Below are 15,995 nucleotides of genomic sequence, written 5' to 3'. Positions count from 1 at the left end.
TAGCCTACCTGCAACCAGAGAAGGCTCTCTCTTTCTGATTTATCTTTGTTTGGTGTAATTTTAGGCTAGTTATGGAGCACAAGATTTTGTTTTGGATTTTTTGGGATGATGATTTCAGTCAGAACAGGTATGTTTTTGTAGAATAATCTAGATCATTGGGTATGGAGTCAACGGTGGTGAACTACTGGAAATATCGTTTTTTGAGGAAAAGGTTATGCTATAGAGGCAGAGAAGCATCTATGGAACAATTTTTCAATTTTGTAATATGGTGGGATGGAATTAGGGAGTGAAAGGCAACTAAGGATCTTTCAGTGAACTGATAGAGGGAATAGTGGGAACATTACTTAGGAGCATTTAAGAATTCCTGAACAACATTCATAATGATGGAACAAATACAAACATGAGCAGTTAAGAATTCATGTTTATGATTAGTTCTGAAGAAAACATTTTTAACAACAAAGATTGAGCATAGGCTGTATTTAAACAATTCCTGTACTATTCTTTTTCTCTATTGCTAAGCTAATGATGCATATATTTGAGTTAAGTAAACATAGAAAGACAAAACATAGTTTAGGATAACTTATTGTTCCATTAGACAACACAGGAATTTTGTAGCAGAACGCAGATCATCATTTTTACATCAAACAATGCAGAGATCATGAACTTTTCCAGCCATTTGTATTAGATAGTCTAAAAATATACAAAACAGTGTCTCAGAGAGAAAATCACCAACCTCAAACACTTTGTATGGGGAGGTATATATACAAAATTTAGATACAAAATATCTAGATGATGAGTTAATGGCTCATAAATTCTATGCCAACCCCTAAGGAATTATAGCTGAGAGAGTAAATGCTGAAATAACTATTTGGTGCATTAGCTGTCCATCTTTGTTAGAAAATATTGACTTTTGTGACCCATTGAGTCGGCTGGAGCCGTGTTGTCCAAAATTTGCGCGTTTCCTTTCTTTGGCCTACTGTTTCAGTACTTGGCTGAGTCATTATTCTCACCTACTCTGCCTGCTATCTTCATGTTGCATTAACTTTTGTTGACCTGAGGCTGATTAGAAGAGACCAAATTGAGATTAGTGGGGTAAAATTTGCAACATGGATTGCCACCAATCTTCCTTAGGCAGTTGGTGTCTTCGTATTTTTATTAAAGTTTCATCTACCTTTTTGTACCTGTAAAAATTTGGTGGGACCTCAAACAGGTGATTAATTTCATGCTCAATGTAGAATAAATTTTCCAACTTGTTATAGAGGCTCTGCTCTGATGGAGGTCATGCTTCTTCAGAAGTGATGGTGGATGCTGTGATCTGATTTGCAATAAAATTGATCATCCTAGTGGCATATTGCTCACGGGTGAGCAGTCTTCATGCACCGGTCAATAGGCTGGGCAATCCTTTGTCTTGAAATGCACCCATTTTGAGCTTGTAGTCATCTACCTAAGCCTGCATTTCATGGGATTTCCTCTCCAAAGTTTGCACAAAATTTCTGAGAGTTAGCACTTTTTTAACTGTTAGAACAGCATCTATTGTGTTGCTAATGTTTAGGGCTGCCAAATCCTCCTTGGTGTGAGTGTTGAGGAAATGTATCATCCTGCTGGCCTGCTCAAGCATATTCCCTAGTGCTGCTCTAGCCTTCTGGCTTTCAACTTGTGCTTGGCCTATTAACTCCATCTGCTCATGCACTCTTTTGATTGACTTCCATTGTTTGGTAATAGAGTGGTCAATCCGGGTCCACAAAATCTTCTTTATCTCTGCCAGAGTATTCTCTAAATTTAGTTCCTTTTCCAAGGCCTTTATTTTGTCCTTTAGGGCCTTAATCTCTCTGGTCTGCTCTGCTACTGTCATTTTGGATTTGTCATATTTTGTTTCCAGCTCAGCCAATTTTTCTTTGGCTTGTTTGATCTCTGTTGCCTGAAGCTCCAGCTCTTTGACAGCTTTGGTCAAATCATCCATGCTTATGCTAGCCTCAGGAGCTGTTGTTGTTGCCGCTGCAGCATCTGTAGTTGTTGTAGCCGTTGGAGGGGTCCCTGTTGCTTCTGTAGTTGCTGCAGTAGTTGGGGCAGTTTGAGGAGGTTGCGAGGTTGATTCCCTCATTTGTCTTGCAGTGCTTTCTCCAACTCCCCTTCCAGATCAATAACTCTTTGGTTCAACTTCATCATTAGATCCAATTGATCCTCAGCTTCCTTTTCTTTCTGCAATTCTCCTGTTTGAGGGTACTCAGTAGGAAGCAATCTCAATCTCTTCTTCAATGCAGCAATGTCATCATCCTTCTTTTTCATAAGGGCCCTCACACCCTTAGGGTCTTTAGGATCATGTCCTAAGTCCACAATAATGTCCTCCAATGTTTTGATTCTGTTGTCTTTAGCGGTGGAGGAAATTCTTTCTAAATCAAGCTGAGTGTTGGTGTTCTTCAGAGATTCCTTTAATTCATGTGCCATTGTGGCCTTGTCTACCAATGTGGCATAGAGCATTTCCCTTGTTTGCTTATGCAGTTCTATCTGATCCATGGGGTGAATGTCTTTTGCCATGACCTCCAACTTTGTTCTAACATAATCTACAGCTGAGTGAGGCTTTTGTATTTTGGGTTTAAAATGGTTGAGGATTATCTTTTCCTCTTTGATATCATATGTTGCCATCAGCCTTTCTTGTTTGGCCGGTGTTGCCTTGAGAAATTGGTCATATAACTGCACTCTTAGCAGCTCATTTTGTGCCTTAATTTCTTTGAAGGTGGCATTGGTTCTAGATGGCTTCTTGCTTTGCTGAGTGGAGGAGGACACCTCCATGCAATACTGTCTTTCTTGCTCTTGTTGAAAAGAGCTTGTGGCTATCTGTTGGCTATCTTCTTTATCTTTCCTTGGAATTCCAAGGATTTCTTCACTAATTTCTTCTATAACTAGAGAATCAACCTTTTGCCTTTCGGCTTCAGGTTGCTGAGTGGATCCACTAGCAAGCGTTGACTCCTCTCGATCTCATTTTTTGCCTCTTTCCTCATGTGTAGGAGTCTGCAAGGCAGGCACTGTTGGTGCCTCTGTTTGTTGTGGAGGAGTCTGTTCTTGCTGCTGCCCAATTGAAGAAGCAGGCTGCTCTGTGACCACTTCTTTTTCTGCACCCATTATCCCCTTGCCCTTTTCTGTACCTATTGCTGATGTAGATGGCCCCTGGGTGGCTGGTACAGTTGCAGCAGTGGATGTATGTTCTCCAATTTGATGTGGCTGTTTGAAAGTTACCTGCTGCATAGAATCCAAGTCAAGAGTTTTTTCTAAATCCTTGACATTTTTCTCCATTATTTCCTCTTGAGTTAATTCCTCAACTAATGTGCCTTGCAACCATTCATCTTGATTGGCATACTGCTCAATTTGTGGATATTTACAGTGATCGTAACCTAGCAGCATGTATTTAACTCTTGTAGCACTAATGAAGCCTTTTGGGTCATAAGGGACCCACCAGAAGCTCCTCTTTAGTTTATATTTATCCCTGAGAATTTGATCAGCATCTTGCCAACCTTCTTTCTTGTTCATGATGAAGGGGCCCAGATGGTCTTTAATTTGAGGTGGGCTTTCTTTTTGGCACTATGAAAGTGGGTGAGGTGATAACTAATGAGTTGCCTATAGTATTCCAAGGCGAACAATCTCATTGGTACATACCTTGGGAGCCTGTAAGGACAGAGCTCACAGCCATAAATTCTGATGACCGTATGGTTTTGATATAGGTACCAATCACCTATTTTATAACTCTTGGACAGCTGCAAGGTTTTCTGAATCTCAAATGACAGTCTGGGAGGAGGGGATCTCATTAAGAGGCAAGAGACTGGGTAAACAAATTGGTCAACAAACTCATAGTAAGAATATGGAGAGTCTTGAACTTGGTGGAAAACTGATGACCAGAAGATGACAGACCTCTTTTCACCCCTAGAATCCAATTTCTTGATGGGGCATTGGAAGATTTCAGACTAATAATACATGAATAAGTGGTAGATATATGATGAATATTTAAATACTCCCTCCCTATCCACTTTCAATAGCTGGTCATGTATTTTATTGGCTATAAACTTGGCAAAGTTATACTTGTAAGTAGGGGGTTGGCCTGGACTATATGCAGCTAATAATACCAACACTGTCTCATCAATGTGCTCACTGGTTTTGAAGCCCAGCACATAGGAGATCATATCAACTAGGAGCTTGCCTACCTCATTGAAATGGACATATAAGAAAGGAGGTGGCCCTGTAGGCTGGCGGTCTGCCCTCATGAATGTCTTGGTGATCTTTTCAATGTTAGCAGTGGAGAGTTTGGCACCTGCATCCAGCAAATAGTTCATGGAGAAGGGAAACAACAGTTGGGTCTGCTTGAAATTGAGCATTTGGTTGATGGATTTAGGATTAATGTGAAAAAGAATGCTCCCAGATGGAGACTTCATAGTTCTCTGAGTTGGATGATAGTTCTCAGCACATAAGCGGATGAGCTTTGGAAAGATATTGACAGATGGGAGGAAATAATAAGGCAGATTGGACTCCCACATACCATATGTGTCATTGTTGCTTCGATAGCTGTTTCTCAACTGGCAGAAGGTCTGTAAGTGGTTTCTGTCACCAACAAGATCTTGGATAAGGTAATCTCGATCAGCAAGAGGCATGGCTTCAAGCTCCTTGTTTGGTGGATTCATAGGAGTGACACTGAGAGATGATGGTGTAGCCATTGTAGAACTTTCAGGTGTTATCTTTAGAATGAAGTTTTTGAGTATAACAGGCTGAAGATGCCAGCTTATGAGGATTTGAAGAGGAGTGGCAAAATGAGTGTAGCTAGAGCCAAAGTTGCCTTTTGAAAAGGACAACTTGAAGAGTTTGATTTAAGCTTTGATTTCTTCTGGTGAACTCTCAGAATTTAGAGATAGTGAGGGTAAATGCAGAGGAGAAAAGGATTGTTGCTTAGTATAGTGAGAGCTTGAATCGAAACACGGCAAAAGGCAACAATGCCGGGCAAGTGTGAGAGTATATCGGAAATTCAAGCTGGAAAACGATTTTGTGACAGTGAAATTATGTATAGTTCTTGGCTATCTTAAACAGGAATGTTTTTAGATTATTTGGGCCAACATTTACAGGACACGACAATTAAATTAAGGAGTTTTGTAGGCACTTTAGTGGAAAAATTTTCAGAGAATGGGAAGAACACGGGAAAACAGGTTGAATTTGGCAAATACCTAGATTAACCAACGCGGAGGGTGGTTGAGTTGATTGGGGGACGAAGACTGTCACCGAATTTGCGGGTGACGGCGTCCAAAGTAGTGAATTTTGAAATCTGGAGGCAGTTGGAGGTGACCAGCAGAACAGTGCAGCCGCAATTGTATAATGAAAATGACCGAAAACGGTCACTTTCGGCCTTTTTAACGATAAATTTGGCGCATAGGCGCTTTTGGCGCTTTCCCGCGATGACATCAGCATGACGTCATCAGCGGGCCCCAGGTACGGATGGGTGACATGGATGCTGACTGGGATGATAGCGTGGCGGGACATGGTGGCACAATGTGGGGGGCGCAAAGACAGCGTGGCGGGCGATGTGGGACAGTGGCGGGGGCCCAGGCGTGACGTCACAGTGACGAGAGCCCTGACGTAATGGGGGGTGGCTGGTTTGCGGAAGGTGGTTTCCGGTTTCCCCGCACCGCCTTTAGGGAGAAGTGGTTTCAGGGGGGAGGCCTCCGAACACCCCGGGCTGCCAACACGTGGCGGGGGTACGGCGGCAAAACTGCCCATCCCCCAGATGTTAAAGCCCGGCATGTTGGCGGCTCATATCACCCGCCCACCGTTGGATCGGGCGCGGTGGGAGATCAACGGCTGGCGGGGCCTCCGACGCGGCGTGCAGGTTTTGGAGCGGGACCCGCCCATTATTTAAATGATATTTTATGGCGCGGGTTTAAAACCTTAGTTCGGGTGGGTTTTGGGGTTGAAATTAACGCAGGTCATAGCGCCACAACGTCTAATAAAAAGTATTTAAACATTTAAGATTGGGCTTAGACTGCGGGGTGACTTTCAAAGGTTTAGGGGAATGGGGTTTTAGGTATAGGCTATTAATCTTAACCAGGGGTTAGATTAATTCCAGGGTAAGGATGCAGAAGGGTTGACTATAGTCCAAGATGGACTAATGTCTCCCATAACATGTTACTTAGCTATAATGCTAGGGGGGGGGGGGATATTTAATATATTTTTGGGAATTTTCTATAGTTTTTTGTAAGAAATAGGGGTGGGGATGTACTAGGGAGCTATATAATAGGGTTAGAAGTTAATATGGGTATGTGAGGTGAAGTGGGAAAGCAGAGATAGATGAAGTATGAAGTGAGGGCTTTTCAGAAGAAATGTGACTTCTTCTTGAAGAAGAAGGTCACATCTTGTCATGACTTTGTCAAGGGAGAAATGCAAGGAGGACTTTTTAGGTAGATCCTAAAGTCCTCAAGGGGATGTTAATAAGAAACCTTTTGAAGGGAATGAGGGAAGTTAGAGATGGTTTGGTAGTTTGCCATGTGGACCATTGTTCTTTCCCTTCTCTTATTGGTGAGACAAGATAAGATTTTCAACATATCATGTGATCAGACCTTGCTTCTGCAACCTCCAACTGCCTACCCTGCCTAGTAGACCTAACATTTTTTCATCTTTTGGATGGGTGCACTTAGCCTTGCAAACCCTAATAATCCTCTTTTCGTTTTGCTGCCCTCCTATCTAAATCTACCCTTATATCTTCCAAGGGTCCAGATTAAGCAATTGGGCTCCTTCCTTTCTCTATCCAGCTACTCATCTGTCAAGCTTGAACTGTTTGAACATGTATTCATTCTCTAGTGTAGAACAGGCAATTTAAAACATGGTATGGCCCAGCCTGAACTGTTGGGCCATCCATCAAGATAGCAGTGGCATTTTGGTTAGCCACTTTCCTGGTCTTTCTTTGGGGTTCATTTCAATTATTTTTTCTGACCAATTCATTTTCTTACCTTTTGATTATTCTTTTAAGGCATACCCTCTTTACATTTTTTAACTGTTTGTTTCTTTCACCAAAGATGGAACCTTTGTATCATCAAAGATGAACATTTTTGGCACTTCCACTGTCAATCATGAAAAATGAAACCCTATTGGTATAGGAGACCAACAAAACTCTTCAAAAATGGTATGATTTTTCAAAATGGAACTTCTTGGAAATATGGAACCTTGCAGCATGACAAGATGACATATTTGGCATGTAAAACAGTCAATCATGAAATATGAAACCTATTGCAATAGGAGGCTAACAGGACCATCCATCAAGCGAGGCCAAATTACTGATTGCATGATTTTTGCAATTCTTTGCAAAAATAGGACAGTGGTGGCATCTTGACTGGCCACTTTCCTGGTCTTTCTTTGGGGTTCATTTTCTTTATCTTTTGTTGACCAATTCATCCTTCTTGCCCTTTGATTTTTCTTTTAGGGCATGCCCTCTTTACCCTTTCTTTTTTTAATTTTTCTCTTTTTTGGAAAATATGGAACCTTTGCAGCATGGAAAGGATGATCATATTCGGCACTTCATAGTCACTCATGAGAAATGACACCTATTGGTATAGGAACCTAACAACGGCTCCACTTGGGGATGGCTTTTCCAGGTGAAAAGCCAAGAACAACAGGTCAAATGGCCTTATTTTCAACTCTTGCTATAATCTGAAACTTCCTTCTACTGTAGACACACAACTAAATCTTTGTAACATGTATATACTTCTCATGAGCTAATGTGAACAGAATAACAACTCTGTTCTACCAGTTGGTCTAAATGCTTAGTCATCTTCATAGCTCCCAAGCTTTCTTTTTGATTTCTTCTGATCAGTTCAAATATGTACAAAAGGTGGCACAACTCCTTGCTTTTTTCCTCAAAATCTGTTGCATCTTATCCCTAATCTAATTGCTGTAATGAACTGCTAAAATAGACACTATTTATGTACAATATATAGTCCTGATATGTTGATCAAAGAGGATCAAAATAATTCTTGAGCATTCGCCCATTGACTAGCCCTTCCTCAGCTTCTATGCCATCCAAACTCTTCAAAAAATAGGTGTTGTTTCCTTGTGTTGGCTACTTGAATTGTTTATTGATTAAACAGTCAGAGTACCACACTAATTTGTCAACCCGGGAAAGTCATTTTATTTCAAAGGTGACCTTGTACTGTATGTACTTAATTCTAAAAGCATTAAGAGCTGTAGTATACACAATTCTATCTTCTGTCAAACTCCTTACTCTATGTTATAGCAGTTAAAATATATTGCAGAGATGAAATAAAAGCAGTTAACTAAGAATGCAAATATGCAAAGAAAAATAATGGCTGCTCTCTTAGCAGAGGATCAGGACCCGATCCTCAGGGTAAGGATGTTCAACACCTGCCCCTGTAACCAAATTTCCAACACACACTGCAATTTCTAATCACCGGTGAAGTATTAACAAAACAGAGTATCAGCAAAAGGAAATTATCAGAGGTAATGCTACAGAATCCAAACAGAGCACCAGCAAAAGGAAATTATCAGAGATAATGCTACAGGATTCAAACACACTCACACACTAACAGAGAATAAATGGGTGAATCTTGTGAAGAAGGTGGGCCCTGTCCCTCTCACAAGATTCCCCAAAACACAGATGCCAGATTAGATGCTCAGAACAACCTTTTATTCATCTGCCAAAATGTCCAGTTACAATGAAGATTCAGACTTGCTTTTGTTTTTCAAAATTTCCCTTACAACTTGTTTTTCTCTCCCCCCTTCTAATGTAGATGTCTCCTCTTTATAGAGGAGACATCTATTACAATAGACCGTCATGGTTCATTCAGTTTAACCTTTTTTTCAAAAATAAGAAATCCATCCTTGTTACAGGATGCCGTTACAACAATGTGACGGTGTATTCTTTCCTGGGTCTCTTACTGTTACACAGCTGGTAAACAATCCTCAACCGTCTTCTTGGAATCCTCGTACTATCCTTTGCCGCTTCACCATTGTTGTTGATTTAGTAAACTCATGTTGTTCCTGGTGTTTCGGCAACTGTGACTGTGTTTTACCCTTTCTGGACAGTTGCTGATCATGCTGTATCAGCATGGAACTCTGCCGATCTTCTGATAGTTTTTGTTTGTCATTTCCAGTATTCCAGTTGTTGCAAAATAACGTTTTCCCTGCTTTAGATCGTTGTTGTTGCTGGTGTTGCAGCAACTGCGTAGTTGCTGTTTCTGGTGTTGCAGCAACTACGAACTATAATTTCTGCAGACTTTAGACAGTTCAACAGTTACTTAGCAACTTGGTTAACTTCTCCAAAGATTAATTATAAAGATAACATGAATATGTAATGAATGATTAAACATATAGTAATGAGGAGAGTTTCTTCATACCTTGGAATGATTAGGTCATTATATAATCAAAATCTTTCAACTTATGGACTGAAGAGGGTAATATTATAGCAAAAATACAAGGTCAAAAGTGGTTAATTTGGAGTCCTAACACCTTGTACAGCCCAAATGACATAAGGTCCTTTCCAAAGGAAATCAAATTTTCCATGCTTCCCTTTGTCTTCCCTTCTAGAATCTCACTTCAGCACTTTGTCTCCAATGAAGAAGTCTTCAGCTTTTGTTCTTTTGTCAAAAAACTTCTTGAGTCTATCTTGCAGAACCTAAGTTCTCTGATATACTTCCTCTCTAGTTTGTTGCAAGTGAATAGTTTGATTGATTCTCCTTTGAATGTCATTGGGTTCTGCTTGTAACTCTTGCAATAATTTGATTACAGGGATTCCTAAGGATGAGGGGAATATAGCCTCCATGCCATAAACTAATTCATATGGGCTGGTTCCAATAGATCTTTTGGTGGTTAATCTGTCTACCCAGAGTGCATTAACAAGCTTTTATGCCAATTCTTTTTATTCTCCTCCAAGAATTTTTTGATGATGTTGATCAGGCTTTTGTTGGAGGATTCAGCCAGGCCATTACCTTGAGGGTAATAGGCTATGGAGTGGCCTAAGTTAATGTGGTACTTATGACAAAAATTGATCATTCTTTTGGATTTAAAGGCAGCAACATTGTCTGTAATAATTTTCTTCGGACAGCCAAACCTAGACAAAATATTGGTTTCTAAGAATTGCATGATGATTGAGTCATTGGCTTACCTACAAGGGATGGCTTCTATCCATTTGGTAATGTAGCCCGTGGCAGTCAGAATCCACTTGTGTTGGCCGGAAGAGGAAGGATGAATTTCTCCAATAAAATCTAAACCCCATTGTTGAAACAGTCTTTCGGTGGAAATGGGTTTTAGAGGTAAAGGTAACATCTTTCTCTTGCCTTCAAAGATCTTACATTTATGGCAAGAAACTACAAATTTTTTCACATCAGCAAACAGGGATGGCCAATAGAAACCAACTCTTAGAATTTTATCAGCTGTTGACTTCCAATACAAGTGTCCTCGGCAGTCCCCTGCATGAAACTCCTTGAGTATTTTGTCAGTTTCATCCTGTATTAGGCAATTTAGCAAAATACCTTCATGATTTTTCCAAAATAAAACATTTACTATAATACAAAACTTTGAAGCCTTCATTTTCAAGAATCTCTTCTTAGTCCTGGATAACCCTGGAGGAGCTTGCAGGTTTAACAATATAAAACATATGTCACCGTAACAAGGTGATTGTAAAAAGGCTTGATTGAACTGTGGAGTCGCCATCTCCTGTTCGTTATCCAGTTCATTTATGTCAAGGGCTTGAAAATTGGTTTCAATCATCAATTTAGCTAACCCTTGTCCTTTTATGAGTTTTGTAGGCTTGATTTCAATGTCATACTCTAAAATGTTGGCTATCCATTTGCCCCTTCTACCCTCAATTCCTTCTTGAGTCAGAATGTCCTTGACCACAGCATTTGGGACATAGGCTATGACATGTGAGTACAAGATATAAACTCTAAAATCCTTGATGGCCTTTACAAGGGCATAGGCTTGTTTCTCCATGATTTGGTATTTGAGTGGAGCATCTCTAAGTGCTTTTCTGAAGAAAGCAATGGGCTTCTCACATCCTTGGTCATCCTTTTGTAATACGGCAGTAGCAATAGTATGCTTAGATGCAAAGGAAAATATTATGAAATCTGTATCAAATTTGGGGCTTGTGAGGACAGGCATTTTGGTCAAAGCTATTTTGATTTCCTCAAAGGCTTGTTTAGCTTCTAAGGTCCATTTGACTTTAGAATCTTTCTTCAGCATATTATTCAACAGTCTTATTAGCTCGGCCAAATTGGGAATGAATCTTCTCAGGAAATTGATCTTCCCTAGAAAGGCTTGTAGTTCCTTGATGTTTCTTGGGTGAGGGACTTGGAGTATAGCTTGTATTCTTTCTGAGTCAATTATTATGCCATGTTTTGAGATTATATGACCTAGGAGTTTACCTTCTTCTAGGCCAAACAGTGATTTCTTTGGGTTCAATGATATGCCATACTTTCTGCAAATTAGGAACACTTGCCTCAAGTGCTCTAAATGTTCTTGGTCTGATTTTGAAAAAGCAGTGGCATCATCAAGGTATATGACTAAGAAATCATGGATCTATTTTGAAAAGGCTATGTCCATTGATCTTTGAAATGTGGCCCCTACATTTTTGAGTCCAAAAGGCATTTTGACATATTTAAAGGTTCCCCAAGGTGTTGTGAAGGCATTTTTGTCTTGATCATCTGGGTGGACTAAAATTTGATTAAATCCTGAGAATTCATCTAACAGTGAGATCCTAGAAGCTCCCACTACCCTTTTTAAAATATGATCCATCTTAGGTGAGGGGTAGTGGTCTTTGAGAGAGAATTTATTCAGATTTCTTAAGTCAACACACAATCTTATCTCTCCTGTTTTCTTCCTAGTAGGCACTAGATTTGAGATCCACTCTGAAAACCTAATAGGTGCAATTGTTCTAGCTTCGTACATTATTTTGACTTCCTTCTCAATAAGGGGAAGGAGGACAAGATTCACCCTTCTAAGCTTTTGTTTAAAAGGTTTTTGATTTTCTTTCAAGGGTATTGTATGTTGGATAACCGAAGTATCATAGGACTTGAGGTCCTCATAGCTTCACACAAAGACATCTTGGAACTCTTTAAACAACTCAATTTATTTCAATTTCTGATCAGGAGGAAATGTTTTGGACAGTTTTATCATTTTGGGATTTTGTGTGGTTCCTATGTTGCAGTCCTCAATTTCTGCATTTAGAGGTTGCATTTTTGGCTTCTTGGAATATCATTTGAATCAAATATATCCTCCAAAGGAGTTAGGCCTGTGAGCAGGAAATTATCCTTTAGTTCAACTACCTCAGACTCTCCCTCAGCCATTTCATCAAGGTCCATTTGTTTCAGGTCTTGTAAATTTTTATAGTCAAAGGTTGTTGGATGCAAAATCAGATTTGCTGTTTCAGCTGATATATTTTGCTCAATTTTGTCTATTTTATGTTGATCATCAATGGTGCTTGTGTCTATGTTTGTACTTGAGAATTCCTCTTTCAAAGTTAGGAAATTATTTATTTGTTTATCATTTTCAAACACCTGCCAATTTTTGACATTATCTGGGACAGCAGGCCTATGTTTAATTTTAGCAGTGAAGTGATGATTAGGCTCAAATGGAAGCTTGCAAGTGCTGGCAAAATTCGCCAAACTGTGTGCATGTAGATTGTGCTTTCTTGGAATTTTAGTGAGCTGAGATTCTAAGAAGGTGTTGAGTATTTCAATGGCTACACCTCTGTAAGCTCTTAGCCTAATATCATTTGCAACAATGTTTCCCTTCATCTTTTGGATAATCAAATCTGAGTCCCCTAGAATTGAAATCTTGGTTGCCCCTAGACTTCTAATCAGTTTGAGACCCAGTAAAAGGGCTTCATACTCAGCCATATTGTTTGTACATCTAAAATTTAGCCTATACGCATGACCTTGAGCATGGTCATTTTGCATGTTGTGTATCCAAACCCCTGCCCCTGCTCCTAATTTGTTCACTGACCCATCAAACTCTAAGTACCATATGATTTCTTGATTGTGACTAGCCTTAGGAGTTTTGGAAACTTGCTCAGTGGGCAGATTTGGATTTTGTAGCTTGTATGGTATGTTTTGTTCATTTGTGGCATCAATCACTTCAACAATTTTTTGATCTTGAGCACTAGATTGTTCATTTATGTTTTTTGTTTGTGTTGTTCCCAGGAGTTTGACATTAGTTTTGGGACACATCTCAGCATTATATAAGATGAATGAATCCATATCGGAATGCATAGAATAGATGGGGAAGTTTTTGGGTTTCTCTTGACTGTTAACCACATATTTCATCAATGTTTCCTGGTACAATCTCTTTGGCTGTCCAAATACTGAAATAGTGGCACAGGACATGTCTAGTTGCAAAGATCCTTGGAGTTTTGCACCCCAAGATCTGGACAAAATCATTCCATATTTAGGTGGGATATCAGCGACCGCCACATCCATCAAGATTGTTTTAGCTAGATATTGGACTAAAGATACACAAAGGTCTTTAATTAGGCCTAGACACCTGACCTGGTTGGAATCAAATGAGAACAAGTCTTTGTATGGCCTTGTGATATCTAGGTCTAGTCTTTCCATCACAAATTTAGGCATTAGGTTATGGGAAGCTCCCGAATCAAACATTGCGTTATGCAACACTTTGCCATGAATGTTCAAGCTCACATAGAATGGAGGAACTCCTCCATCTACTATTTTACCATTGACTTCAGGACCAAAAATCAGTTCTAGTTGGTCATCTAAAACATTGAATACATCCCTATTCTCTGATATTTGAAGTGACCTATTGATTTGTTCCCTATAAACTTCATGTTTAGCCAATTCAGACAGTGGAATTGCTATTTTTAGCTTACTTATTTCTATCTCTAGGTTAAAAGGTTCTTCTGCTTGAATTCTTGTATTATGGACAGCAAGGTTTTCCTTTTCTGCTGTATTTTCAGTAACCTTCTCTTCATCATGAGTGTTGTTTTGAGCTAAATCTGTTCTAAAATTATTTTCAGGAGGGGAGTTTAGATTTTCTTTTGAGGGGAAGGATGTGGATGGTTGATTCTTTGAGGGTTGTGCATTTGATATGTCCTCAACCATGGGTTCCTTTGGATTGGGGTCTGTTTTAGTAGGGGGTTCTATCAGGACAGCTTTATCCTTTATTTTCTTTGGCTGTTGGTATCTTTCAGCTTGGTAGGTTCAGGAACATCTATGGTTCTGCTTCTTAATTTGTATTGTTTATGCACCTCATAGACTGCTGCATCATACCCTTCTCTAAAATCAAATGACTCTCCAGACTTGGTTTGAAATTGATTGAAATTATGGGCCTCTTGATCATCTTGTGTTATAAATATTTGTTGCTCACTGTTTAACCCCATTAGGTTGATTTGGGTGTCCTCTGTTGGCTCACTAGAGGTTGAAGCTTCTGCATAGTTCTCTTGAAATGGAGGTTTGATATTCTGATCAGGGCCAACCTTCCCAATGTTAGGATTTTGATTTTTTCTAAAGTTCAGATTCCTAGTGGTGTTACTTGGTTGACCTTCCCAAGAGGATTTTCTTTCAATGATTTCCACTCTATCATGTTGGAAATAATACTGAGAGGGGGGGGGGGTGAATCAATACTATTAATTTCTTTTCAATATATCTTCCTTATTTATACTTTGAATTATTCTTCAGATATTGATTGTTACTTTGTATGTCAGTACCATAAAATAATGAGCATGAACAAGATAAATAGATAGTCACACCAAAGAACACCAGATATAAGGTGGAAACCCAATGTGGGTGAAAACCACCAGCTGCAATATGTCTCTATCTTCTTTCAATTAGAAACTTCTTTTACAATGAGATTGTACTGGTGCAGTCCTTTACCAGTACGCAGGCTGCAACCTGTAGAGAGCTACAACTCTCTCTCGTTTTCCAGTCTCTCCTGGAAGCGAGCTACAACCTCCTTACTTCTTTCAAGGACCACTTTTCATAAATTTTAAAATTGGATCCAAGAAGATCAAATGATCATAAAGTATAAATGATTCTTCAGAAATATCCAAACCTCATATCAATGCATGTTTTCTTTATACATCAGATCACCCACGCGCCAACCCAAGCACTAGCTATAAATAAATATTTGATCTGGTCACCTTTTAATCAGAGGTTGTATATGCCAGAATCATACCATAATGCAGAGGACATACATGTTATAGAGTACCCAGAGGCTAGACACAAGACAAACCCAATATCCGGACCCAGAGACCTTTAGCGAATCAAAAAAAGACGCTATATCAGAGTTAAGGAATGACTGCTACTTCCCTATGGTTGGCTGCTCTCAACTGAACTGCAATACCCCCGAAGCGATGTGGATCTGTCGTCCTGCACACATTCTTCTTGAATTCGGTTCAGTAGATTGCTCCTTGACAGATCATAAGAATGCCGATCTATTCTCCCTTAAGATCTTCAATTCATAATCGATACCTTGCCATCAGATCCCCTTTCTCTTTATATAATCACGCATTTGATAAAAACATGAATCGAAACCATAGGATCCGAAAACCTGAGGTGCAACTATTTTGACCAATTCTCTTAAGAGAAGGCTTAAGCGGGAAAACTATGATAGCGGTCCAAAACCACAAAAGGCGGGCTTTTAACTTAAGCATCCAAACTAATAATATATTGGGTCCAATCCTTATTGATATCGGCGCCTGCCCATCTCATGGTTTATTCCTGACGTCTGATCCGATGGATCGGATGCGACATGCCCCATTAACCAGCCTTTGTTTATATATCGGGTCGGCTCCTCATCGCTAACAATGCATGCCCGACGTCCGATCCGATGGATCGGATGCGATATGCCCCATTAACCAGCCTTTATTAATATATTGGGTCCTCTCTCATCGCTAACAATACATGCCCGACATCCGATCCGATGGATCGGATGCGATATGCCCCATTAATCAGCCTTTATTAATATATCGGGTTCGCTCCTTTCATCGCTATCGGCGATTTGAA

The 15,995-nt window shown here is 39.8% G+C and overlaps 1 pseudogene; it reads left to right on the top strand.

The window, feature by feature from the left end:
• The first annotated feature begins 5,613 nt into the window (after positions 1-5,613).
• LOC149255186 (uncharacterized) overlaps positions 5,614-15,995 on the top strand; it is a 178,164-nt pseudogene continuing 167,782 nt past the window's right edge.

The sequence above is a fragment of the Pinus tabuliformis genome, chromosome 7 (assembly GCF_031772625.1).
Source record: "Pinus tabuliformis cultivar Carrire ecotype Pingquan chromosome 7, CPIR1, whole genome shotgun sequence".
In the NCBI taxonomy this organism is placed as follows: domain Eukaryota; kingdom Viridiplantae; phylum Streptophyta; class Pinopsida; order Pinales; family Pinaceae; genus Pinus; species Pinus tabuliformis.
The sequence above is the reverse complement of the archived record's forward strand: the minus strand, read 5'-3'. Positions and strand labels throughout refer to the sequence as shown.